The sequence below is a fragment of the Astatotilapia calliptera genome, chromosome 4 (assembly GCF_964374335.1).
Source record: "Astatotilapia calliptera chromosome 4, fAstCal68.1, whole genome shotgun sequence".
In the NCBI taxonomy this organism is placed as follows: Eukaryota; Metazoa; Chordata; class Actinopteri; order Cichliformes; family Cichlidae; genus Astatotilapia; species Astatotilapia calliptera.
Genome location: NC_137425.1, coordinates 24,749,322 through 24,774,985, shown reverse-complemented (window position 1 = coordinate 24,774,985; position 25,664 = coordinate 24,749,322). Strand labels below are relative to the sequence as shown.

Here is a 25,664-nt window from a genome sequence, read left to right as displayed (position 1 = left end):
ATGCATTGTCACAAAGGAAAGAAGGATGGAAGGAAGGATCACAAGCATTGTCACAAAGGAAAGAAGGATGGAAGGAAGGATCACATGCATTGTCACAAAGGAAAGAACGATGGAAGGAAGGATGACATGCATTGTCACAAAGGAAAGAAGGATGGAAGGATGGATCACAAGCTTTGTCACAAAGGAAAGAAGGATGGAAGGAAGGAAAGATCACAAGCTTTGTCACAAGTGCAATACTTTAATTTTCTGCTGCTCATTCCTGTGCAATATCCCATCTGCCCTCCCGTCATATTTCTTTTCAAGATTTTCTTATTTAATCACTAATGTACATATATTTATATTTATAGATACATATATATTCAGTCATCTTTTCTCTTTTACCATGTCTCTCTAATATTTTGCTCCTTACTATTTTTCTATTTTCTTTATTGTTTTATTTTATTTTAATATATTTTCTCCTACTGTGCATGCTGCTGAGTGACTGCTGCTCGTCAAACACATTTAATTGCAATGTTGACCCTGTGCTAACTTGCATATGACAAATAAATCTGAAAACTGAAACTAAACTAAGGAAAGAAGGATGGAAGGAAAGATCACAAGCTTTGTCACAAAGGAAAGAAGGATGGAAGGAAGGATCACAAGCTTTGTCACAAAGGAAAGAAGGATGGGAGGAAAGATCACAAGCTTTGTCACAAAGGAAAGAAGGATGGATGGAAGGATCACATGCATTGTCACAAAGGAAAGAAGGAAGGAAGGAAGGAAGGATCACAAGCATTGTCACAAAGGAAAGAAGGATGGAAGGAAGAATCACATGCATTGTCACAAAGGAAAGAAGGATGGAAGGAAGGATCACATGCATTGTCACAAAGGAAAGAACGATGGAAGGAAGGATCACATGCATTGTCACAAAGGAAAGAAGGATGGAAGGAAGGATCACATGCATTGTCACAAAGGAAAGAACGATGGAAGGCAGGATGACATGCATTGTCACAAAGGAAAGAAGGATGGAAGGAAGGATCACATGCATTGTCACAAAGGAAAGAACGATGGAAGGCAGGATGACATGCAATGTCACAAAGGAAAGAAGGATGGAAGGAAGAATCACATGCATTGTCACAAAGGAAAGAAGGATGGAAGGAAGGATCACATGCATTGTCACAAAGGAAAGAACGATGGAAGGCAGGATGACATGCAATGTCACAAAGGAAAGAAGGATGGAAGGAAGAATCACATGCATTGTCACAAAGGAAAGAAGGATGGAAGGAAGGATCACAGGCATTGTCACAAAGGAAAGAAGGATGGAAGGAAGGATCACATGCATTGTCACAAAGGAAAGAACGATGGAAGGCAGGATGACATGCAATGTCACAAAGGAAAGAAGGATGGAAGGAAGAATCACATGCGTTGTCACAAAGGAAAGAAGGATGGAAGGAAGGATCACATGCATTGTCACAAAGGAAAGAACGATGGAAGGCAGGATGACATGCAATGTCACAAAGGAAAGAAGGATGGAAGGAAGAATCACATGCATTGTCACAAAGGAAAGAAGGATGGAAGGAAGGATCACAAGCATTGTCACAAAGGAAAGAAGGATGGAAGGAAGGATCACAAGCATTGTCACAAAGGAAAGAAGGATGGAAGGAAGGATCACATGCATTGTCACAAAGGAAAGAACGATGGAAGGCAGGATGACATGCAGTGTCACAAAGGAAAGAAGGATGGAAGGAAGAATCACATGCATTGTCACAAAGGAAAGAAGGATGGAAGGAAGGATCACATGCATTGTCACAAAGGAAAGAAGGATGGAAGGAAGGATCACAAGCATTGTCACAAAGGAAAGAAGGATGGAAGGAAGGATCACATGCATTGTCACAAAGGAAAGAACGATGGAAGGCAGGATGACATGCATTGTCACAAAGGAAAGAAGGATGGAAGGATGGATCACAAGCTTTGTCACAAAGGAAAGAAGGATGGAAGGAAGGAAAGATCACAAGCTTTGTCACAAGTGCAATACTTTAATTTTCTGCTGCTCATTCCTATGCAATATCCCATCTGCCCTCCCGTCATATTTCTTTTCAAGATTTTCTTATTTAATCACTAATGTACATATATTTATATTTATAGATACATATATATTCAGTCATCTTTTCTCTTTTACCATGTCTCTCTAATATTTTGCTCTTTACTATTTTTCTATTTTCTTTATTGTTTTATTTTATTTTAATATATTTTCTCCTACTGTGCATGCTGCTGAGTGACTGCTGCTCGTCAAACACATTTAATTGCAATGTTGACCCTGTGCTAACTTGCATATGACAAATAAATCTGAAAACTGAAACTAAACTAAGGAAAGAAGGATGGAAGGAAAGATCACAAGCTTTGTCACAAAGGAAAGAAGGATGGAAGGAAGGATCACATGCATTGTCACAAAGGAAAGAAGGAAGGAAGGAAGGAAGGAAGGAAGGATCACAAGCATTGTCACAAAGGAAAGAAGGATGGGAGGAAAGATCACAAGCTTTGTCACAAAGGAAAGAAGGATGGATGGAAGGATCACATGCATTGTCACAAAGGAAAGAAGGAAGGAAGGAAGGAAGGAAGGAAGGATCACAAGCATTGTCACAAAGGAAAGAAGGATGGAAGGAAGAATCACATGCATTGTCACAAAGGAGAGAAGGATGGAAGGAAGGATCACATGCATTGTCACAAAGGAAAGAACGATGGAAGGAAGGATCACATGCATTGTCACAAAGTAAAGAAGGATGGAAGGAAGGATCACATGCATTGTCACAAAGGAAAGAAGGATGGAAGGCAGGATGACATGCAATGTCACAAAGGAAAGAAGGATGGAAGGAAGAATCACATGCATTGTCACAAAGGAAAGAACGATGGAAGGAAGGATCACATGCATTGTCACAAAGGAAAGAAGGATGGAAGGAAGGATCACATGCATTGTCACAAAGGAAAGAACGATGGAAGGCAGGATGACATGCAATGTCACAAAGGAAAGAAGGATGGAAGGAAGAATCACATGCATTGTCACAAAGGAAAGAAGGATGGAAGGAAGGATCACATGCATTGTCACAAAGGAAAGAAGGATGGAAGGAAGGATCACATGCATTGTCACAAAGGAAAGAAGGATGGAAGGAAGGATCACATGCATTGTCACAAAGGAAAGAACGATGGAAGGCAGGATGACATGCAATGTCACAAAGGAAAGAAGGATGGAAGGAAGAATCACATGCATTGTCACAAAGGAAAGAAGGATGGAAGGAAGGATCACATGCATTGTCACAAAGGAAAGAAGGATGGAAGGAAGGATCACAAGCATTGTCACAAAGGAAAGAAGGATTGAAGGAAGGATCACATGCATTGTCACAAAGGAAAGAACGATGGAAGGCAGGATGACATGCATTGTCACAAAGGAAAGAAGGATGGAAGGATGGATCACAAGCTTTGTCACAAAGGAAAGAAGGATGGAAGGAAGGAAAGATCACAAGCTTTGTCACAAGTGCAATACTTTAATTTTCTGCTGCTCATTCCTGTGCAATATCCCATCTGCCCTCCCGTCATATTTCTTTTCAAGATTTTCTTATTTAATCACTAATGTACATATATTTATATTTATAGATACATATATATTCAGTCATCTTTTCTCTTTTACCATGTCTCTCTAATATTTTGCTCCTTACTATTTTTCTATTTTCTTTATTGTTTTATTTTATTTTAATATATTTTCTCCTACTGTGCATGCTGCTGAGTGACTGCTGCTCGTCAAACACATTTAATTGCAATGTTGACCCTGTGCTAACTTGCATATGACAAATAAATCTGAAAACTGAAACTAAACTAAGGAAAGAAGGATGGAAGGAAAGATCACAAGCTTTGTCACAAAGGAAAGAAGGATGGAAGGAAGGATCACAAGCTTTGTCACAAAGGAAAGAAGGATGGGAGGAAAGATCACAAGCTTTGTCACAAAGGAAAGAAGGATGGATGGAAGGATCACATGCATTGTCACAAAGGAAAGAAGGAAGGAAGGAAGGAAGGATCACAAGCATTGTCACAAAGGAAAGAAGGATGGAAGGAAGAATCACATGCATTGTCACAAAGGAAAGAAGGATGGAAGGAAGGATCACATGCATTGTCACAAAGGAAAGAACGATGGAAGGAAGGATCACATGCATTGTCACAAAGTAAAGAAGGATGGAAGGAAGGATCACATGCATTGTCACAAAGGAAAGAACGATGGAAGGCAGGATGACATGCAATGTCACAAAGGAAAGAAGGATGGAAGGAAGAATCACATGCATTGTCAAAAAGGAAAGAACGATGGAAGGAAGGATCACATGCATTGTCACAAAGGAAAGAAGGATGGAAGGAAGGATCACATGCATTGTCACAAAGGAAAGAACGATGGAAGGCAGGATGACATGCAATGTCACAAAGGAAAGAAGGATGGAAGGAAGAATCACATGCATTGTCACAAAGGAAAGAAGGATGGAAGGAAGGATCACATGCATTGTCACAAAGGAAAGAACGATGGAAGGCAGGATGACATGCAATGTCACAAAGGAAAGAAGGATGGAAGGAAGAAACACATGCATTGTCACAAAGGAAAGAAGGATGGAAGGAAGGATCACAAGCTTTGTCACAAAGGAAAGAAGGATGGGAGGAAAGATCACAAGCTTTGTCACAAAGGAAAGAAGGATGGAAGGAAGGATCACAAGCATTGTCACAAAGGAAAGAAGGATGGAAGGAAGGATCACATGCATTGTCACAAAGGAAAGAAGGATGGAAGGCAGGATGACATGCAATGTCACAAAGGAAAGAAGGATGGAAGGAAGGATCACATGCATTGTCACAAAGGAAAGAAGGATGGAAGGAAGGATCACAAGCTTTGTCACAAAGGAAAGAAGGATGGAAGGAAGGAAAGATCACAAGCTTTGTCACAAGTGCAATACTTTAATTTTCTGCTGCTCATTCCTGTGCAATATCCCATCTGCCCTCCCGTCATATTTCTTTTCAAGATTTTCTTATTTAATCACTAATGTACATATATTTATATTTATAGATACATATATATTCAGTCATCTTTTCTCTTTTACCATGTCTCTCTAATATTTTGCTCCTTACTATTTTTCTATTTTCTTTATTGTTTTATTTTATTTTAATATATTTTCTCCTACTGTGCATGCTGCTGAGTGACTGCTGCTCGTCAAACACATTTAATTGCAATGTTGACCCTGTGCTAACTTGCATATGACAAATAAATCTGAAAACTGAAACTAAATTAAGGAAAGAAGGATGGAAGGAAAGATCACAAGCTTTGTCACAAAGGAAAGAAGGATGGAAGGAAGGATCACAAGCTTTGTCACAAAGGAAAGAAGGATGGGAGGAAAGATCACAAGCTTTGTCACAAAGGAAAGAAGGATGGGAGGAAGGATCACATGCATTGTCACAAAGGAAAGAAGGATGGAAGGAAGGAAGGATCACAAGCATTGTCACAAAGGAAAGAAGGATGGAAGGAAGGATCACAAGCATTGTCACAAAGGAAAGAAGGATGGAAGGAAGGATCACATGCATTGTCACAAAGGAAAGAACGATGGAAGGCAGGATGACATGCAATGTCACAAAGGAAAGAAGGATGGAAGGAAGAATCACATGCGTTGTCACAAAGGAAAGAAGGATGGAAGGAAGGATCACATGCATTGTCACAAAGGAAAGAACGATGGAAGGCAGGATGACATGCAATGTCACAAAGGAAAGAAGGATGGAAGGAAGAATCACATGCATTGTCACAAAGGAAAGAAGGATTGAAGGAAGGATCACAAGCATTGTCACAAAGGAAAGAAGGATGGAAGGAAGGATCACATGCATTGTCACAAAGGAAAGAAGGATGGAAGGAAGGATCACATGCATTGTCACAAAGGAAAGAAGGATGGAAGGCAGGATGACATGCAGTGTCACAAAGGAAAGAAGGATGGAAGGAAGAATCACATGCATTGTCACAAAGGAAAGAAGGATGGAAGGAAGAATCACATGCATTGTCACAAAGGAAAGAAGGATGGAAGGAAGGATCACATGCATTGTCACAAAGGAAAGAACGATGGAAGGCAGGATGACATGCAATGTCACAAAGGAAAGAAGGATGGAAGGAAGAATCACATGCATTGTCACAAAGGAAAGAACGATGGAAGGCAGGATGACATGCAATGTCACAAAGGAAAGAAGGATGGAAGGAAGAATCACATGCATTGTCACAAAGGAAAGAAGGATGGAAGGAAGGATCACAAGCATTGTCACAAAGGAAAGAAGGATGGAAGGAAGGATCACAAGCATTGTCACAAAGGAAAGAAGGATGGAAGGAAGGATCACATGCATTGTCACAAAGGAAAGAAGGATGGAAGGCAGGATGACATGCAATGTCACAAAGGAAAGAAGGATGGAAGGAAGGATCACATGCATTGTCACAAAGGAAAGAAGGATGGAAGGAAGGATCACAAGCTTTGTCACAAAGGAAAGAAGGATGGAAGGAAGGAAAGATCACAAGCTTTGTCACAAGTGCAATACTTTAATTTTCTGCTGCTCATTCCTATGCAATATCCCATCTGCCCTCCCGTCATATTTCTTTTCAAGATTTTCTTATTTAATCACTAATGTACATATATTTATATTTATAGATACATATATATTCAGTCATCTTTTCTCTTTTACCATGTCTCTCTAATATTTTGCTCCTTACTATTTTTCTATTTTCTTTATTGTTTTATTTTATTTTAATATATTTTCTCCTACTGTGCATGCTGCTGAGTGACTGCTGCTCGTCAAACACATTTAATTGCAATGTTGACCCTGTGCTAACTTGCATATGACAAATAAATCTGAAAACTGAAACTAAATTAAGGAAAGAAGGATGGAAGGAAAGATCACAAGCTTTGTCACAAAGGAAAGAAGGATGGAAGGAAGGATCACAAGCTTTGTCACAAAGGAAAGAAGGATGGGAGGAAAGATCACAAGCTTTGTCACAAAGGAAAGAAGGATGGAAGGAAGGATCACAAGCTTTGTCAGAAAGGAAAGAAGGATGGGAGGAAGGATCACATGCATTGTCACAAAGGAAAGAAGGATGGAAGGAAGGAAGGATCACAAGCATTGTCACAAAGGAAAGAAGGATGGAAGGAAGGATCACAAGCATTGTCACAGAGGAAAGAAGGATGGAAGGAAGGATCACATGCATTGTCACAAAGGAAAGAACGATGGAAGGCAGGATGACATGCAATGTCACAAAGGAAAGAAGGATGGAAGGAAGAATCACATGCATTGTCACAAAGGAAAGAAGGATGGAAGGAAGGATCACAAGCATTGTCACAAAGGAAAGAAGGATGGAAGGAAGGATCACAAGCATTGTCACAAAGGAAAGAAGGATGGAAGGAAGGATCACAGGCATTGTCACAAAGGAAAGAAGGATGGAAGGAAGGATCACATGCATTGTCACAAAGGAAAGAACGATGGAAGGCAGGATGACATGCAATGTCACAAAGGAAAGAAGGATGGAAGGAAGAATCACATGCGTTGTCACAAAGGAAAGAAGGATGGAAGGAAGGATCACATGCATTGTCACAAAGGAAAGAACGATGGAAGGCAGGATGACATGCAATGTCACAAAGGAAAGAAGGATGGAAGGAAGAATCACATGCATTGTCACAAAGGAAAGAAGGATGGAAGGAAGGATCACAAGCATTGTCACAAAGGAAAGAAGGATGGAAGGAAGGATCACAAGCATTGTCACAAAGGAAAGAAGGATGGAAGGAAGGATCACATGCATTGTCACAAAGGAAAGAACGATGGAAGGCAGGATGACATGCAGTGTCACAAAGGAAAGAAGGATGGAAGGAAGAATCACATGCATTGTCACAAAGGAAAGAAGGATGGAAGGAAGGATCACATGCATTGTCACAAAGGAAAGAAGGATGGAAGGAAGGATCACAAGCATTGTCACAAAGGAAAGAAGGATGGAAGGAAGGATCACATGCATTGTCACAAAGGAAAGAACGATGGAAGGCAGGATGACATGCATTGTCACAAAGGAAAGAAGGATGGAAGGATGGATCACAAGCTTTGTCACAAAGGAAAGAAGGATGGAAGGAAGGAAAGATCACAAGCTTTGTCACAAGTGCAATACTTTAATTTTCTGCTGCTCATTCCTATGCAATATCCCATCTGCCCTCCCGTCATATTTCTTTTCAAGATTTTCTTATTTAATCACTAATGTACATATATTTATATTTATAGATACATATATATTCAGTCATCTTTTCTCTTTTACCATGTCTCTCTAATATTTTGCTCTTTACTATTTTTCTATTTTCTTTATTGTTTTATTTTATTTTAATATATTTTCTCCTACTGTGCATGCTGCTGAGTGACTGCTGCTCGTCAAACACATTTAATTGCAATGTTGACCCTGTGCTAACTTGCATATGACAAATAAATCTGAAAACTGAAACTAAACTAAGGAAAGAAGGATGGAAGGAAAGATCACAAGCTTTGTCACAAAGGAAAGAAGGATGGAAGGAAGGATCACAAGCTTTGTCACAAAGGAAAGAAGGATGGGAGGAAAGTTCACAAGCTTTGTCACAAAGGAAAGAAGGATGGATGGAAGGATCACATGCATTGTCACAAAGGAAAGAAGGAAGGAAGGAAGGAAGGAAGGAAGAATCACAAGCATTGTCACAAAGGAAAGAAGGATGGAAGGAAGAATCACATGCATTGTCACAAAGGAGAGAAGGATGGAAGGAAGGATCACATGCATTGTCACAAAGGAAAGAACGATGGAAGGAAGGATCACATGCATTGTCACAAAGTAAAGAAGGATGGAAGGAAGGATCACATGCATTGTCACAAAGGAAAGAACGATGGAAGGCAGGATGACATGCAATGTCACAAAGGAAAGAAGGATGGAAGGAAGAATCACATGCATTGTCATAAAGGAAAGAACGATGGAAGGAAGGATCACATGCATTGTCACAAAGGAAAGAAGGATGGAAGGAAGGATCACATGCATTGTCACAAAGGAAAGAACGATGGAAGGCAGGATGACATGCAATGTCACAAAGGAAAGAAGGATGGAAGGAAGAATCACATGCATTGTCACAAAGGAAAGAAGGATGGAAGGAAGGATCACATGCATTGTCACAAAGGAAAGAAGGATGGAAGGAAGGATCACATGCATTGTCACAAATGAAAGAACGATGGAAGGCAGGATGACATGCAATGTCACAAAGGAAAGAAGGATGGAAGGAAGAATCACATGCATTGTCACAAAGGAAAGAAGGATGGAAGGAAGGAAAGATCACAAGCTTTGTCACAAGTGCAATACTTTAATTTTCTGCTGCTCATTCCTGTGCAATATCCCATCTGCCCTCCCGTCATATTTCTTTTCAAGATTTTCTTATTTAATCACTAATGTACATATATTTATATTTATAGATACATATATATTCAGTCATCTTTTCTCTTTTACCATGTCTCTCTAATATTTTGCTCCTTGCTATTTTTCTATTTTCTTTATTATCTTATTTTATTTTAATATATTTTCTCCTACTGTGCATGCTGCTGAGTGACTGCTGCTCGTCAAACACATTTAATTGCAATGTTGACCCTGTGCTAACTTGCATATGACAAATAAATCTGAAAACTAAAACTAAACTAAGGAAAGAAGGATGGAAGGAAGGATCACAAGCTTTGTCACAAAGGAAAGAAGGATGGAAGGAAGGATCACATGCATTGTCACAAAGGAAAGAAGGGTGGAAGGAAGGATCACATGCATTGTCACAAAGGAAAGAAGGATGGAAGGAAGGATCACATGCATTGTTACAAAGGAAAGAAGGATGGAAGGAAGGATCACAAGCATTGTCACAAAGGAAAGAAGGATGGAAGGAAGGATTACATGCATTGTCACAAAGGAAAGAAGGATGGAAGGATGGATCACAAGCTTTGTCACAAAGGAAAGAAGGATGGAAGGAAGGATCACAAGCTTTGTCACAAATGAAAGAAGGATGGAAGGAAGGATCACAAGCTTTGTCACAAAGGAAAGAAGGATGGAAGGAAGGATCACAAGCATTGTCACAAAGGAAAGAAGGATGGAAGGAAGAATCACATGCATTGTCACAAAGGAAAGAAGGATGGAAGGAAGGATCACATGCATTGTCACAAAGGAAAGAAGGATGGAAGGAAGGATCACATGCATTGTCACAAAGGAAAGAAGCATGGAAGGAAGGATCACAAGCATTGTCACAAAGGAAAGAAGGATGGAAGGAAGGATCACAAGCATTGTCACAAAGGAAAGAAGGATGGAAGGAAGGATCACAAGCTTTGTCACAAAGGAAAGAAGGATGGAAGGAAGGAAAGATCACAAGCTTTGTCACAAGTGCAATACTTTAATTTTCTGCTGCTCATTCCTGTGCAATATCCCATCTGCCCTCCCGTCATATTTCTTTTCAAGATTTTCTTATTTAATCACTAATGTACATATATTTATATTTATAGATACATATATATTCAGTCATCTTTTCTCTTTTACCATGTCTCTCTAATATTTTGCTCCTTGCTATTTTTCTATTTTCTTTATTATTTTATTTTATTTTAATATATTTTCTCCTACTGTGCATGCTGCTGAGTGACTGCTGCTCGTCAAACACATTTAATTGCAATGTTGACCCTGTGCTAACTTGCATATGACAAATAAATCTGAAAAACTAAAACTAAACTAAGGAAAGAAGGATGGAAGGAAGGATCACAAGCTTTGTCACAAAGGAAAGAAGGATGGAAGGAAGGATCACAAGCTTTGTCACAAAGGAAAGAAGGAGGGAAGGATCACATGCATTGTTACAAAGGAAAGAAGGATGGAAGGAAGGATCACAAGCATTGTCACAAAGGAAAGAAGGATGGAAGGAAGGATCACAAGCTTTGTCACAAAGGAAAGAAGGAGGGAAGGATCACATGCATTGTCACAAAGGAAAGAAGGATGGAAGGAAGGATCACATGCATTGTCACAAAGGAAAGAAGGATGGAAGGAAGGATCACAAGCATTGTCACAAAGGAAAGAAGGATGGAAGGAAGGATCACAAGCTTTGTCACAAAGGAAAGAAGGATGGAAGGAAGGAAAGATCACAAGTATTGTCACAAGTGCAATACTTTAATTTTCTGCTGCTCATTCCTGTGCAATATCCCATCTGCCCTCCCGTCATATTTATTTTCAAGATTTTCATTTTTTAATCACTAATGTACATATATTTATATTTATAGATACATATATATTCAGTCATCTTTTCTCTTTTACCATGTCTCTCTAATATTTTGCTCCTTGCTATTTTTCTATTTTCTTTATTATTTTATTTTATTTTAATATATTTTCTCCTACTGTGCATGCTGCTGAGTGACTGCTGCTCGTCAAACACATTTATGTGCTAACTTGCATATGACAAATAAATCTGAAAACTAAAACCAAGAGCACCTGGCTGCAGCCACTGTCCACTGTGGAGCTCCACAGTAACCGGAAACACGTGACCTCCACAGTAACCGGAAACACGTGACCTCCACACTAGCCGTAAACACGTAACTTCGGTTAAATCGACTTTGACAGCGAAAACTAAATTGCGTTTTTGTTACTATAAAATGGTTTTAAGTGGGGGGGGTTTTAACACTCTGGGTTTGTTCAAAAAAAATTCACCATCCCCTAAATTGTTCGTGGCCAAAAGTGACACTTGCTGTTTCGCTGATTTATTATTATTTTTACAGTACATCGTGTTGTGCGTTCTGATTGCTGTAGACCATTGTCAATCAATCTAGTCCAGTGTCTCCTGTACAGGAGCGGTCCCTAATAGGCCCACGGACCGGTCCCGGTCCGTGAGTCCTTTGGTACCGTTCCGCGAGGGTTGATCCTCCGGTGTGAAATGTATGGTTGTAGTTGTGTGTCTTATTTTGAAAGAACTATTTACGCGTTACCATAGCGACCAGAGAGCGTTAAGAAGCAGAGAGGAGGATGTCACTGTCATTGTTGCTGGCGCACAGCTCAAGTCACGTTTATTATTATATTTACAAAATACCACAGTTTCTTTTTTTTATTCTTTTGTTGTATTTATCCGCGACACCTTAAAGGTAGTTCCCTGAAAATATTGTCTGACATTAAAGTGGTCTGTGGTGCAAAAAAGGTTGGGGACTCCCGCTGTACAGTACAGAATGCGTTTAGCTTGTCGAATTTACATAAATCTTCGATCGCTAGCAGTGTAACTCTGAAGTGCTGTACTGTACGTTTGGAAGTTTTCTCCCAAACAAACACAACAATGCCGACGAAACGTTTTGCACCCTCAAATGCACCTTTAGGTTTCATTCCATAATACTGGACTTGTGTTTCTACAAAGGTTTGAACACTAAGAGTGTTTAAACAAAGAGAAAAGTGTGAAAATGTTCATTCCTGTCTGAGAAAAGTGTATAAAGCATGTAGTGAGGGGTTTTACAGTCTTAACATCTGTAATAATTGTAAAAAATAAAGTTGGCTATGGATTTCACCTACCGCGGGTTATTTTTTGAACGTAACACCAGCGATAAACGAGGCACCGCTGTATTATTAATAGTAGTGTCTGGGACATCTAATTGATTAACATCAACATTGATTATTATGCACTATTATTTTTGTTCAAGGAGAGCCAAAAATATACAACTCTCTCTCAGCTTGTTTGTTGCCAAAAATGGCCACTTTTTGTGTATGTTCACAAAATGCTATAAAATGTATATTTCTTAAAACATTTATCTACTTTTACCGACGTGACTCTTTAAAATAGCACCAGTCCTTTTCATCAAAATCAAAATTGTATCTAAATGTTTTACTCTTTATAGCCAGTTAGGTTATATATTACCATTAACTTTTCTGGTAAAACGGTGATAAAGTCCTAATGTTTTCATGAAACTTCCTTTTTTTCCCCATCTGAGCATCGGGGAAAAGGCCGTCTTGCAATTGTTGAGGTCACTAGTGTGTGCCCCATTTCTTCCAGGATCACTCTCTTTATAGGTTTTAGTGGACTCCTAGTACTGCGAAGTGGTTTCATGGTACAAAGGGATTGTATTCCAAGATCTGGGAGACTGTAGAAATGAGCAGTGATGCCCTTCCTACCATCTTTCCAGAAAAATAAGTGATCTGTAAGCTGTTAGGCTGACTTACAGCAGCAGCACTTTCTGCACCTGCATAAACTCCAGGACACATTTACTAACGGTGTTTGTTGCTGTATGTGCAGCTTTGAATTTTTTAATAATATATATTTTGTTAATATTTTGGCTATGGTGTCTTGTTATGAAATGTAAAAGAGTAAAAGTGTTTTTAGCAGGTGCTTCAAAGCTAAGTTTGACTGGGAAACTCAAAGCTCAATTGGCTGTATCAACAGAAATTCACTGCAGCCTATGTAATATTTCATGCGTCATAATTTATTCTACTCTATCTTGCAAATACATATTTGTGTGGCAATGTCATGCACAACACACATAACTATTAGATCCTTAAGATCAAACCCGTGTCATTGTTTTGGTCCACTGCAGTGCAGTAGTCAAAAAAAAGAATAAGTGAAGTGTCCACAGATAGCCAGGATAGAGCCCAGAGTGTTAATGTTTAAAATGTATAAAAATATTATTGATTACAATTCTTTACTGTTAATATCAACAATAAGCTTTTTATTTTGAAATTACAAGTTTAAAAAAATGCTGTTACATTTACATTTAATGCTGTTTCACTGTAATCATTTATTATAAGTATGGACACAGAATCAAGTGAACAACATTTTGAAATAAGTTTAATTGGAATTTTGTACTATGCAAAAACAAAACAACAACAACAACAACAACATATTAAACAAACACAGCCAGTGCCTTCATTTGTCCATTACATGTCAAACATAGCACTGACCCTTAGCCCCTGATCATCAGCACATGCTTTCAAAAAGAGCTCCATGTCCTTTGCAAACTGAAAAACAAAGAGGAACAAGTCCCTTGCTCCAGTGTCTTCTTCCTCTGACATGTCTCTTAAGACCCTCTGCTGGTCCCCTTGATTTAAGGACAGATATTTGGGCATTGTTACATGTGCCTTATTTTGGACAGCCCACTGCACAGCAGGACGCAGATCTTCAACAACTGCTGGCTCCTGTGTCAGGCAAATGGGGATGAAAACATAGTTATTTCTCTGTTGCAGAACAGTTTTTTAACAGTTATTCAAATGTCACTAACCATGTAATTACACTACTGTTTAAAGTGAATACTGACCTGACTGACTTCCTGGAACTTGCGCTTTTTCAGTCTGAAAATGGGCACGTGTTGTCCTTCAAGCACAGCTTTGGCTTCCTCTCTCCAGTGTGCAAATAGCTTGCCAGAGCTACGAAGAGTAAGGCCACAGTGAGGGCATGTCATTTTCATGGACTTTCCATCAGCTGCAGTTTTATTGAACACAGAGGGTAGAGCTTATGAATGTTCTAACAAAGACTCAGAAAATGGTTCAGATACCGAAGACAAAACCTTGGGGGGGGGGGGAGACGGGTCTCCTCGAAGAGTTCAGCGGGGAGCAGTCCTGATAATGGTGGCTGACTTGGCATTGAAGAATGCTGACAAGACAATAAATGCCTTGCCATATCCCCACGCCGTATGATTGTAATCTTACAGACAGGGCAGTGAAAGTGTCCTGTTGTCCTACAAGGCTGCCTGCACCGGCATATCATTTTATCTGTAAGAGAAAAAAACAAACAAACAAACAGATGTAATTTAAATGTAGTTGTATAGAATGCAATCAATTTGTCTAACAATCAGATTGTACATGTTAACAAAAACATCCAAGCCAACCTCAATAATGAAAGCAAAATGGTATGGATCACAAAAGTTATGTCAAGAAAAGTGGTGAAAAGTAAATAAAAATATATTTTATAAAAACACTATTTTTGTTGCAGATGAATGCACTGAACTGTACAATATCAACAGCAACTTTTAAGTCAACAAAGATACTGCAGAAGTGCTTAAAAAAGTGCATATTTATAACTATAAAGTATATTTAATACAAACATACCTTTTAAAGGCAAAGCATTTTTTATATGCACACTTAGATGCTCCTCAATCTTTGCCCTGACAGTAGGGCTGAAAGTGGGGCACAGAGGGCAGTGAAAGAGTCCTCTGCAACACGTGTTGCATTCCTGCAATTCTGGCTTTAAGCCTGAATTCCAGATTGATGTGTGCATCTAAAACACAGAGAGAAACAGATAAACACCATATACACATTTAAGTTAAGGTTTTAGCAGAAATAACAATTTACACTTGGCATGTAATAGATTTGGGAAGAAAATTCTTGAAAAAAAAACCCCAAATATTTTAAAAGACACTTTAATCTGTGAGATATGTTTCTATTGACATATAACAGTCAATTGAACAGAGGCTAACTAAAATCTGGGCAATAAAAAAGCTGTACAGAAAAGAATGACGAATAGAAGTATTGATAAATATATAAATCTGTTTGTGACGAAATTTGCAGTGTTGACGCTAACCAAAGGTGTCACAAGTACACACGTTCCTTACTACAGTTTAGATACCTCTGTTTAGAAAGCACTGGCTCGACTTTTTAGTCAAGTCGAAGTAAGAAGTACAGGGTCTAAAATATAATTTATGTACAAAATTTTGAAGTAATCTTGCGTCCAAAGCACGCGTGCTGATTTACAAATGTACGGATTACAAAGTACAGATACGCGTGCTAAAATGTGAGAAGTAGAAGTATAAAGAAGTATACAGTAGGCACAAAAAAGTACAGCAGTAAAGTAAAGATACCAGAAAATTCTACTTAAGTACAGTATTGAAGTATTCGTTATTTTGCATCTCTGACGCCAACAATAAATCATACTCTAATGCAAAATGTGGTTTTTGCTTCTTCTCGCCCACAGAAGCCGTTAATCCAGCTCTCTTACTAAAACCAGGCCCAGGAAAAAGCATATCTGTGTGTTTCTCTGCCATGGAGCACGATGAAAAAACATTAAAATAAGGAGGAATGTTGTTGTAACGCAAAAAAAGTGGCAACATGATCATTGTAAGAAAACTAGACGATTCCTAGAATTATGAAATCACTAACGGCAAATTTATATAAGAAAGACTTAACTAACCTTTGCGATCAACTTGCAAGACTTCCACGGTATCCATGCGTGTTTACGGCTACTGTGGAGGTCACGTGCTTCCGGCTACTGTGGAGGTCACGTGCTTCCGGCTACTGTGGAGCTCCACAGTGGCTGCAACCAGACACTTCTCACTAAAACTAAACAAAGGAAAGAAGGATGGAAGGAAGGATCACATGCATTGTCACCAAGGAAAGAAGGATGGAAGGAAGGATCACAAGCATTGTCACAAAGGAAAGAAGGATGGAAGGAAGGATCACAAACTTTGTCACAAAGGAAAGAAGGATGGAAGGAAGGATCACAAGCTTTGTCACAAAGGAAAGAAGGATGGAAGGAAGGATCACATGCATTGTCACAAAGGAAAGAAGGATGGAAGGAAGGATGACATGCATTGTCACAAAGGAAAGAAGGATGGAAGGAAGGATCACAAGCTTTGTCACAAAGGAAAGAAGGATGGAAGGAAGGATGACATGCATTGTCACAAAGGAAAGAAGGATGGAAGGAAGGATCACATGCATTGTCACAAAGGAAAGAAGGATGGAAGGAAGGATCACAAGCTTTGTCACAAAGGAAAGAAGGATGGAAGGAAGGAAAGATCACAAGCTTTGTCACAAGTGCAATACTTTAATTTTCTGCTGCTCATTCCTGTGCAATATCCCATCTGCCCTCCCGTCATATTTCTTTTCAAGATTTTCTTATTTAATCACTAATGTACATATATTTATATTTATAGATACATATATATTCAGTCATCTTTTCTCTTTTACCATGTCTCTCTAATATTTTGCTCCTTACTATTTTTCTATTTTCTTTATTGTTTTATTTTATTTTAATATATTTTCTCCTACTGTGCATGCTGCTGAGTGACTGCTGCTCGTCAAACACATTTAATTGCAATGTTGACCCTGTGCTAACTTGCATATGACAAATAAATCTGAAAACTGAAACTAAATTAAGGAAAGAAGGATGGAAGGAAAGATCACAAGCTTTGTCACAAAGGAAAGAAGGATGGAAGGAAGGATCACAAGCTTTGTCACAAAGGAAAGAAGGATGGGAGGAAAGATCACAAGCTTTGTCACAAAGGAAAGAAGGATGGAAGGAAAGATCACAAGCTTTGTCACAAAGGAAAGAAGGATGGAAGGAAGGATCACAAGCTTTGTCACAAAGGAAAGAAGGATGGGAGGAAAGATCACAAGCTTTGTCACAAAGGAAAGAAGGATGGATGGAAGGATCACATGCATTGTCACAAAGGAAAGAAGGAAGGAAGGAAGGAAGGAAGGATCACAAGCATTGTCACAAAGGAAAGAAGGATGGAAGGAAGAATCACATGCATTGTCACAAAGGAGAGAAGGATGGAAGGAAGGATCACATGCATTGTCACAAAGGAAAGAACGATGGAAGGAAGGATCACATGCATTGTCACAAAGTAAAGAAGGATGGAAGGAAGGATCACATGCATTGTCACAAAGGAAAGAACGATGGAAGGCAGGATGACATGCAATGTCACAAAGGAAAGAAGGATGGAAGGAAGAATCACATGCATTGTCACAAAGGAAAGAACGATGGAAGGAAGGATCACATGCATTGTCACAAAGGAAAGAAGGATGGAAGGAAGGATCACATGCATTGTCACAAAGGAAAGAACGATGGAAGGCAGGATGACATGCAATGTCACAAAGGAAAGAAGGATGGAAGGAAGAATCACATGCATTGTCACAAAGGAAAGAACGATGGAAGGAAGGATCACAAGCATTGTCACAAAGGAAAGAAGGATGGAAGGAAGAATCACATGCATTGTCACAAAGGAAAGAAGGATGGAAGGAAGGATCACATGCATTGTCACAAAGGAAAGAACGATGGAAGGCAGGATGACATGCAATGTCACAAAGGAAAGAAGGATGGAAGGAAGGATCACATGCATTGTCACAAAGGAAAGAAGGATGGAAGGAAGGATCACATGCATTGTCACAAAGGAAAGAACGATGGAAGGCAGGATGACATGCAATGTCACAAAGGAAAGAAGGATGGAAGGAAGAATCACATGCATTGTCACAAAGGAAAGAAGGATGGAAGGAAGGATCACATGCATTGTCACAAAGGAAAGAACGATGGAAGGCAGGATGACATGCAATGTCACAAAGGAAAGAAGGATGGAAGGAAGGATCACATGCATTGTTACAAAGGAAAGAAGGATGGAAGGAAGGACCACAAGCATTGTCACAAAGGAAAGAAGGATGGAAGGAAGGATCACAAGCTTTGTCACAAAGGAAAGAAGGAGGGAAGGATCACATGCATTGTTACAAAGGAAAGAAGGATGGAAGGAAGGATCACAAGCATTGTCACAAAGGAAAGAAGGATGGAAGGAAGGAAAGATCACAAGCATTGTCACAAGTGCAATACTTTAATTTTCTGCTGCTCATTCCTGTGCAATATCCCATCTGCCCTCCCGTCATATTTCTTTTCAAGATTTTCTTATTTAATCACTAATGTACATATATTTATATTTATAGATACATATATATTCAGTCATCTTTTCTCTTTTACCATGTCTCTCTAATATTTTGCTCCTTGCTATTTTTCTATTTTCTTTATTATTTTATTTTATTTTAATATATTTTCTCCTACTGTGCATGCTGCTGAGTGACTGCTGCTCGTCAAACATGTTGGTCAGTCACAGGAGCTCGTTCAGTGAGAGACTGAGATTACCGAAAAGCACCACTGAACGACACAGGAAATCATTCCTGCCTGTGGCCATCTCCCTGTACAACGCATCCACTTAACACACTGTTTGCTGCTACAACTACACATGTTTCTTTTCCAAATATTTATTTATAAGTGACTTATGTATGTATGTATGTATATATATGTATATATTGTACTATTCTTAGTTAGCGTATTGTCTATCTTGTCTTAATGTTGGTTTAAAATGGAGCACTGTAACAAAAAATAATTTCCCCCAGGGATCAATAAAGTATTCTGATTCTGATTCTGATTCTGATTCAAACACATTTAATTGCAATGTTGACCCTGTGCTAACTTGCATATGACAAATAAATCTGAAAACTAAAACCAAGAGCACCTGGCTGCAGCCACTGTCCACTGTGGAGCTCCACAGTAACCGGAAACACGTGACCTCCACAGTAACCGGAAACACGTGACCTCCACACTAGCCGTAAACACGTAACTTCGGTTAAATCGACTTTGACAGCGAAAACTAAATTGCGTTTTTGTTACTATAAAATGGTTTTAAGTTGGGGTTTTTTTTTTAACACTCTGGGTTTGTTCAAAAAAAATTCTCCATCCCCTAAATTGTTCGTGGCCAAAAGTGACACTTGCTGTTTCGCTGATTTATTATTATTTTTACAGTACATCGTGTTGTGCGTTCTGATTGCTGTAGACCATTGTCAATCAATCTAGTCCAGTGTCTCCTGTACAGGAGCGGTCCCTAATAGGCCCACGGACCGGTCCCGGTCCGTGAGTCCTTTGGTACCGTTCCGCGAGGGTTGATCCTCCGGTGTGAAATGTATGGTTGTAGTTGTGTGTCTTATTTTGAAAGAACTATTTACGCGTTACCATAGCGACCAGAGAGCGTTAAGAAGCAGAGAGGAGGATGTCACTGTCATTGTTGTTGGCGCACAGCTCAAGTCACGTTTATTATTATATTTACAAAATACCACAGTTTCTTTTTTTTATTCTTTTGTTGTATTTATCCGCGACACCTTAAAGGTAGTTCCCTGAAAATATTGTCTGACATTAAAGTGGTCTGTGGTGCAAAAAAGGTTGGGGACTCCCGCTGTACAGTACAGAATGCGTTTAGCTTGTCGAATTTACATAAATCTTCGATCGCTAGCAGTGTAACTCTGAAGTGCTGTACTGTACGTTTGGAAGTTTTCTCCCAAACAAACACAACAATGCCGATGAAACGTTTTGCACCCTCAAATGCACCTTTAGGTTTCATTCCATAATACTGGACTTGTGTTTCTACAAAGGTTTGAACTCTAAGAGTGTTTAAACAAAGAGAAAAGTGTGAAAATGTTCATTCCTGTCTGAGAAAAGTGTTTAAAGCATGTAGTGAGGGGTTTTACAGTCTTAACATCTGTAATAATTGTAAAAAATAAAGTTGGCTATGGATTTCACCTACCGCGGGTTATTTTTTGAACGTAACACCAGCGATAAACGAGGCACCGCTGTATTATTAATAGTAGTGTCTGGGACATCTAATTGATTAACATCAACATTGATTATTATGCACTATTATTTTTGTTCAAGGAGAGCCAAAAATATACAACTCTCTCTCAGCTTGTTTGTTGCCAAAAATGGCCACTTTTTGTGTATGTTCACAAAATGCTATAAAATGTATATTTCTTAAAACATTTATCTACTTTTACCGACGTGACTCTTTAAAATAGCACCAGTCCTTTTCATCAAAATCAAAATTGTATCTAAATGTTTTACTCTTTATAGCCAGTTAGGTTATATATTACCATTAACTTTTCTGGTAAAACGGTGATAAAGTCCTAATGTTTTCATGAAACTTCCTTTTTTTCCCCATCTGAGCATCGGGGAAAAGGCCGTCTTGCAATTGTTGAGGTCACTAGTGTGTGCCCCATTTCTTCCAGGATCACTCTCTTTATAGGTTTTAGTGGACTCCTAGTACTGCGAAGTGGTTTCATGGTACAAAGGGATTGTATTCCAAGATCTGGGAGACTGTAGAAATGAGCAGTGATGCCCTTCCTACCATCTTTCCAGAAAAATAAGTGATCTGTAAGCTGTTAGGCTGACTTACAGCAGCAGCACTTTCTGCACCTGCATAAACTCCAGGACACATTTACTAACGGTGTTTGTTGCTGTATGTGCAGCTTTGAATTTTTTAATAATATATATTTTGTTAATATTTTGGCTATGGTGTCTTGTTATGAAATGTAAAAGAGTAAAAGTGTTTTTAGCAGGTGCTTCAAAGCTAAGTTTGACTGGGAAACTCAAAGCTCAATTGGCTGTATCAACAGAAATTCACTGCAGCCTATGTAATATTTCATGCGTCATAATTTATTCTACTCTATCTTGCAAATACATATTTGTGTGGCAATGTCATGCACAACACACATAACTATTAGATCCTTAAGATCAAACCCGTGTCATTGTTTTGGTCCACTGCAGTGCAGTAGTCAAAAAAAAGAATAAGTGAAGTGTCCACAGATAGCCAGGATAGAGCCCAGAGTGTTAATGTTTAAAATGTATAAAAATATTATTGATTACAATTCTTTACTGTTAATATCAACAATAAGCTTTTTATTTTGAAATTACAAGTTTAAAAAAATGCTGTTACATTTACATTTAATGCTGTTTCACTGTAATCATTTATTATAAGTATGGACACAGAATCAAGTGAACAACATTTTGAAATAAGTTTAATTGGAATTTTGTACTATGCAAAAACAAAACAACAACAACAACAACAACATATTAAACAAACACAGCCAGTGCCTTCATTTGTCCATTACATGTCAAACATAGCACTGACCCTTAGCCCCTGATCATCAGCACATGCTTTCAAAAAGAGCTCCATGTCCTTTGCAAACTGAAAAACAAAGAGGAACAAGTCCCTTGCTCCAGTGTCTTCTTCCTCTGACATGTCTCTTAAGACCCTCTGCTGGTCCCCTTGATTTAAGGACAGATATTTGGGCATTGTTACATGTGCCTTATTTTGGACAGCCCACTGCACAGCAGGACGCAGATCTTCAACAACTGCTGGCTCCTGTGTCAGGCAAATGGGGATGAAAACATAGTTATTTCTCTGTTGCAGAACAGTTTTTTAACAGTTATTCAAATGTCACTAACCATGTAATTACACTACTGTTTAAAGTGAATACTGACCTGACTGACTTCCTGGAACTTGCGCTTTTTCAGTCTGAAAATGGGCACGTGTTGTCCTTCAAGCACAGCTTTGGCTTCCTCTCTCCAGTGTGCAAATAGCTTGCCAGAGCTACGAAGAGTAAGGCCACAGTGAGGGCATGTCATTTTCATGGACTTTCCATCAGCTGCAGTTTTATTGAACACAGAGGGTAGAGCTTATGAATGTTCTAACAAAGACTCAGAAAATGGTTCAGATACCGAAGACAAAACCTTGGGGGGGGGGGAGACGGGTCTCCTCGAAGAGTTCAGCGGGGAGCAGTCCTGATAATGGTGGCTGACTTGGCATTGAAGAATGCTGACAAGACAATAAATGCCTTGCCATATCCCCACGCCGTATGATTGTAATCTTACAGACAGGGCAGTGAAAGTGTCCTGTTGTCCTACAAGGCTGCCTGCACCGGCATATCATTTTATCTGTAAGAGAAAAAAACAAACAAACAAACAGATGTAATTTAAATGTAGTTGTATAGAATGCAATCAATTTGTCTAACAATCAGATTGTACATGTTAACAAAAACATCCAAGCCAACCTCAATAATGAAAGCAAAATGGTATGGATCACAAAAGTTATGTCAAGAAAAGTGGTGAAAAGTAAATAAAAATATATTTTATAAAAACACTATTTTTGTTGCAGATGAATGCACTGAACTGTACAATATCAACAGCAACTTTTAAGTCAACAAAGATACTGCAGAAGTGCTTAAAAAAGTGCATATTTATAACTATAAAGTATATTTAATACAAACATACCTTTTAAAGGCAAAGCATTTTTTATATGCACACTTAGATGCTCCTCAATCTTTGCCCTGACAGTAGGGCTGAAAGTGGGGCACAGAGGGCAGTGAAAGAGTCCTCTGCAACACGTGTTGCATTCCTGCAATTCTGGCTTTAAGCCTGAATTCCAGATTGATGTGTGCATCTAAAACACAGAGAGAAACAGATAAACACCATATACACATTTAAGTTAAGGTTTTAGCAGAAATAACAATTTACACTTGGCATGTAATAGATTTGGGAAGAAAATTCTTGAAAAAAAAACCCCAAATATTTTAAAAGACACTTTAATCTGTGAGATATGTTTCTATTGACATATAACAGTCAATTGAACAGAGGCTAACTAAAATCTGGGCAATAAAAAAGCTGTACAGAAAAGAATGACGAATAGAAGTATTGATAAATATATAAATCTGTTTGTGACGAAATTTGCAGTGTTGACGCTAACCAAAGGTGTCACAAGTACACACGTTCCTTACTACAGTTTAGATACCTCTGTTTAGAAAGCACTGGCTCGACTTTTTAGTCAAGTCGAAGTAAGAAGTACAGGGTCTAAAATATAATTTATGTACAAAATTTTGAAGTAATCTTGCGTCCAAAGCACGCGTGCTGATTTACAAATGTACGGATTACAAAGTACAGATACGCGTGCTAAAATGTGAGAAGTAGAAGTATAAAGAAGTATACAGTAGGCACAAAAAAGTACAGCAGTAAAGTAAAGATACCAGAAAATTCTACTTAAGTACAGTATTGAAGTATTCGTTATTTTGCATCTCTGACGCCAACAATAAATCATACTCTAATGCAAAATGTGGTTTTTGCTTCTTCTCGCCCACAGAAGCCGTTAATCCAGCTCTCTTACTAAAACCAGGCCCAGGAAAAAGCATATCTGTGTGTTTCTCTGCCATGGAGCACGATGAAAAAACATTAAAATAAGGAGGAATGTTGTTGTAACGCAAAAAAAGTGGCAACATGATCATTGTAAGAAAACTAGACGATTCCTAGAATTATGAAATCACTAACGGCAAATTTATATAAGAAAGACTTAACTAACCTTTGCGATCAACTTGCAAGACTTCCACGGTATCCATGCGTGTTTACGGCTACTGTGGAGGTCACGTGCTTCCGGCTACTGTGGAGGTCACGTGCTTCCGGCTACTGTGGAGCTCCACAGTGGCTGCAACCAGACACTTCTCACTAAAACTAAACAAAGGAAAGAAGGATGGAAGGAAGGATCACATGCATTGTCACCAAGGAAAGAAGGATGTGTTAAGGTTCGAATTTGAGGAAGAGACAAACGACTGCATGGTCTCAGTAGATGTCAGAATAGTGATTTTTATTATACATATGTACATATGGGGAAGATGAGCATCACAAGCCTTTTAGAGCCGATCTTCCCCGAACAAGCATCTCACAAGGCTTTTATTACAATGATGACGTCAAGTCCCATGATAAGTATCAGTCAGTTCTCAGAACTCAGGAAGTTCCCCTCACTCCACAAGTTCTCCTTATAAGGCCTCCAGATGTTTCCACTCAGCCCAGCACTCAGAGAAAACCAGTGTGTGTTATGTGTATATCTATTCGTGTCTATTGTGAAAGTATATCTATCAGAAAACTGTCCTCAGACAACCCTCCTATTCTTACTAAGTGTGTGTGTACACATTCATGTGTTGTATAAGAGCGTGCATGTACTTTCAAGGCCTGTGCACGTGCAGAACTGAACATAGAACCAAGGCAGGGTCCAGCCGGCCCCACAGGCTTCTGAGTGATTACAGAACTGTGAAACAGCTTTAAGCAAATAACATGAATAGTACAGAACAACAATAGACTGATTAAAGTACTGATAATCTGTGTAGATTAATGTTAACCTAGATATGGTTCAAAGATTATTCTGTCAACTGGTTCAACAATGGTAAATGATTAATGATTGATACTTCTGATTATAACTGTGATCATAAGAATACAAAATAAAATATCTCCTGGTCACATTCCTCCTCTTTGGGCTGGCTTGCCAGCCCAACTCACACCAGGATTTATTTCCAAACCAAACAAACACGTTATGACACTTATCAATCCCAACGCCTCCGTTGTTTTCCAATTTTCCCACAACCCAGCTGTTCTTTTAGCTTCGGACTCGAGTTTCAGCCTGACACGCTTCAGGCCCCTTTACCACCTCCTCTTGGAGTGAAGAAACGCCCTCGGATTCTTCTTTCTTCGACTTCCGGGGTTACACCACCCTTCAGTCGCTACACAAATCTGTGTGTTTGTTGTCCGTTGTCACCGCCGTGTCCCCCTTTTTGCCAAAAGCCTCTCGAACCACGTTGGTCTCTGGTGTTCCTAGTTTTAGCCAACCCCTTCCTGGTTATCGCTGTGGTTATGGGATCCATCTTATCAAGGAGCCCCAAGGCCACTTGACCCCAGTTGCTGTGAAGGATCCCCATATCTCCGTGTCCCCGTCTGGCGTCTGTTCCCGTCTCTGCAAGAGACAGAAAGCCAACACCTCTCCTGCGCTGGCTCTCCTAACCTAAGGTCGTTGACTTTGTTTATTCCAATCCTATGCCATGCTTATGTGTGTAAGCGTGCATGCATTTTTAACCCTCTGCACGTGAAGTCAATAGCACCAATATATCAATCCGATCCGTTGTCGGATGAAGCTTTTGACCTTCACAGACTAAGTGCCAGCGCCTTATAAGCACATTTGCAATGTGTGTATAAAAATGAACAACAGACCTCAAACAAATTGGGCATTCTTAATTCTAACTTGAGTGTAGTACTCCGTTTCTGATCATCTAATTATGC

General features: G+C 39.1%; 2 long non-coding RNA genes across 2 annotated transcripts; both read right to left on the bottom strand.

Moving 5' to 3' along the window:
- Window positions 1-13,818: 13,818 nt before the first annotated feature.
- On the bottom strand, window positions 13,819-16,416 carry LOC145428590 (uncharacterized). The gene is made up of 5 exons (XR_013908884.1): window positions 16,170-16,416; window positions 15,092-15,260; window positions 14,539-14,755; window positions 14,302-14,410; window positions 13,819-14,182 (listed from the first exon to the last, which is right to left on the bottom strand). It is a non-coding gene; the product is annotated as an uncharacterized LOC145428590 (long non-coding RNA).
- A 5,153-nt stretch (window positions 16,417-21,569) lies between these two features.
- On the bottom strand, window positions 21,570-25,425 carry LOC145428587 (uncharacterized). The gene is made up of 5 exons (XR_013908880.1): window positions 23,920-25,425; window positions 22,842-23,010; window positions 22,290-22,505; window positions 22,053-22,161; window positions 21,570-21,933 (listed from the first exon to the last, which is right to left on the bottom strand). It is a non-coding gene; the product is annotated as an uncharacterized LOC145428587 (long non-coding RNA).
- Between the last annotated feature and the right edge of the window lie 239 nt (window positions 25,426-25,664).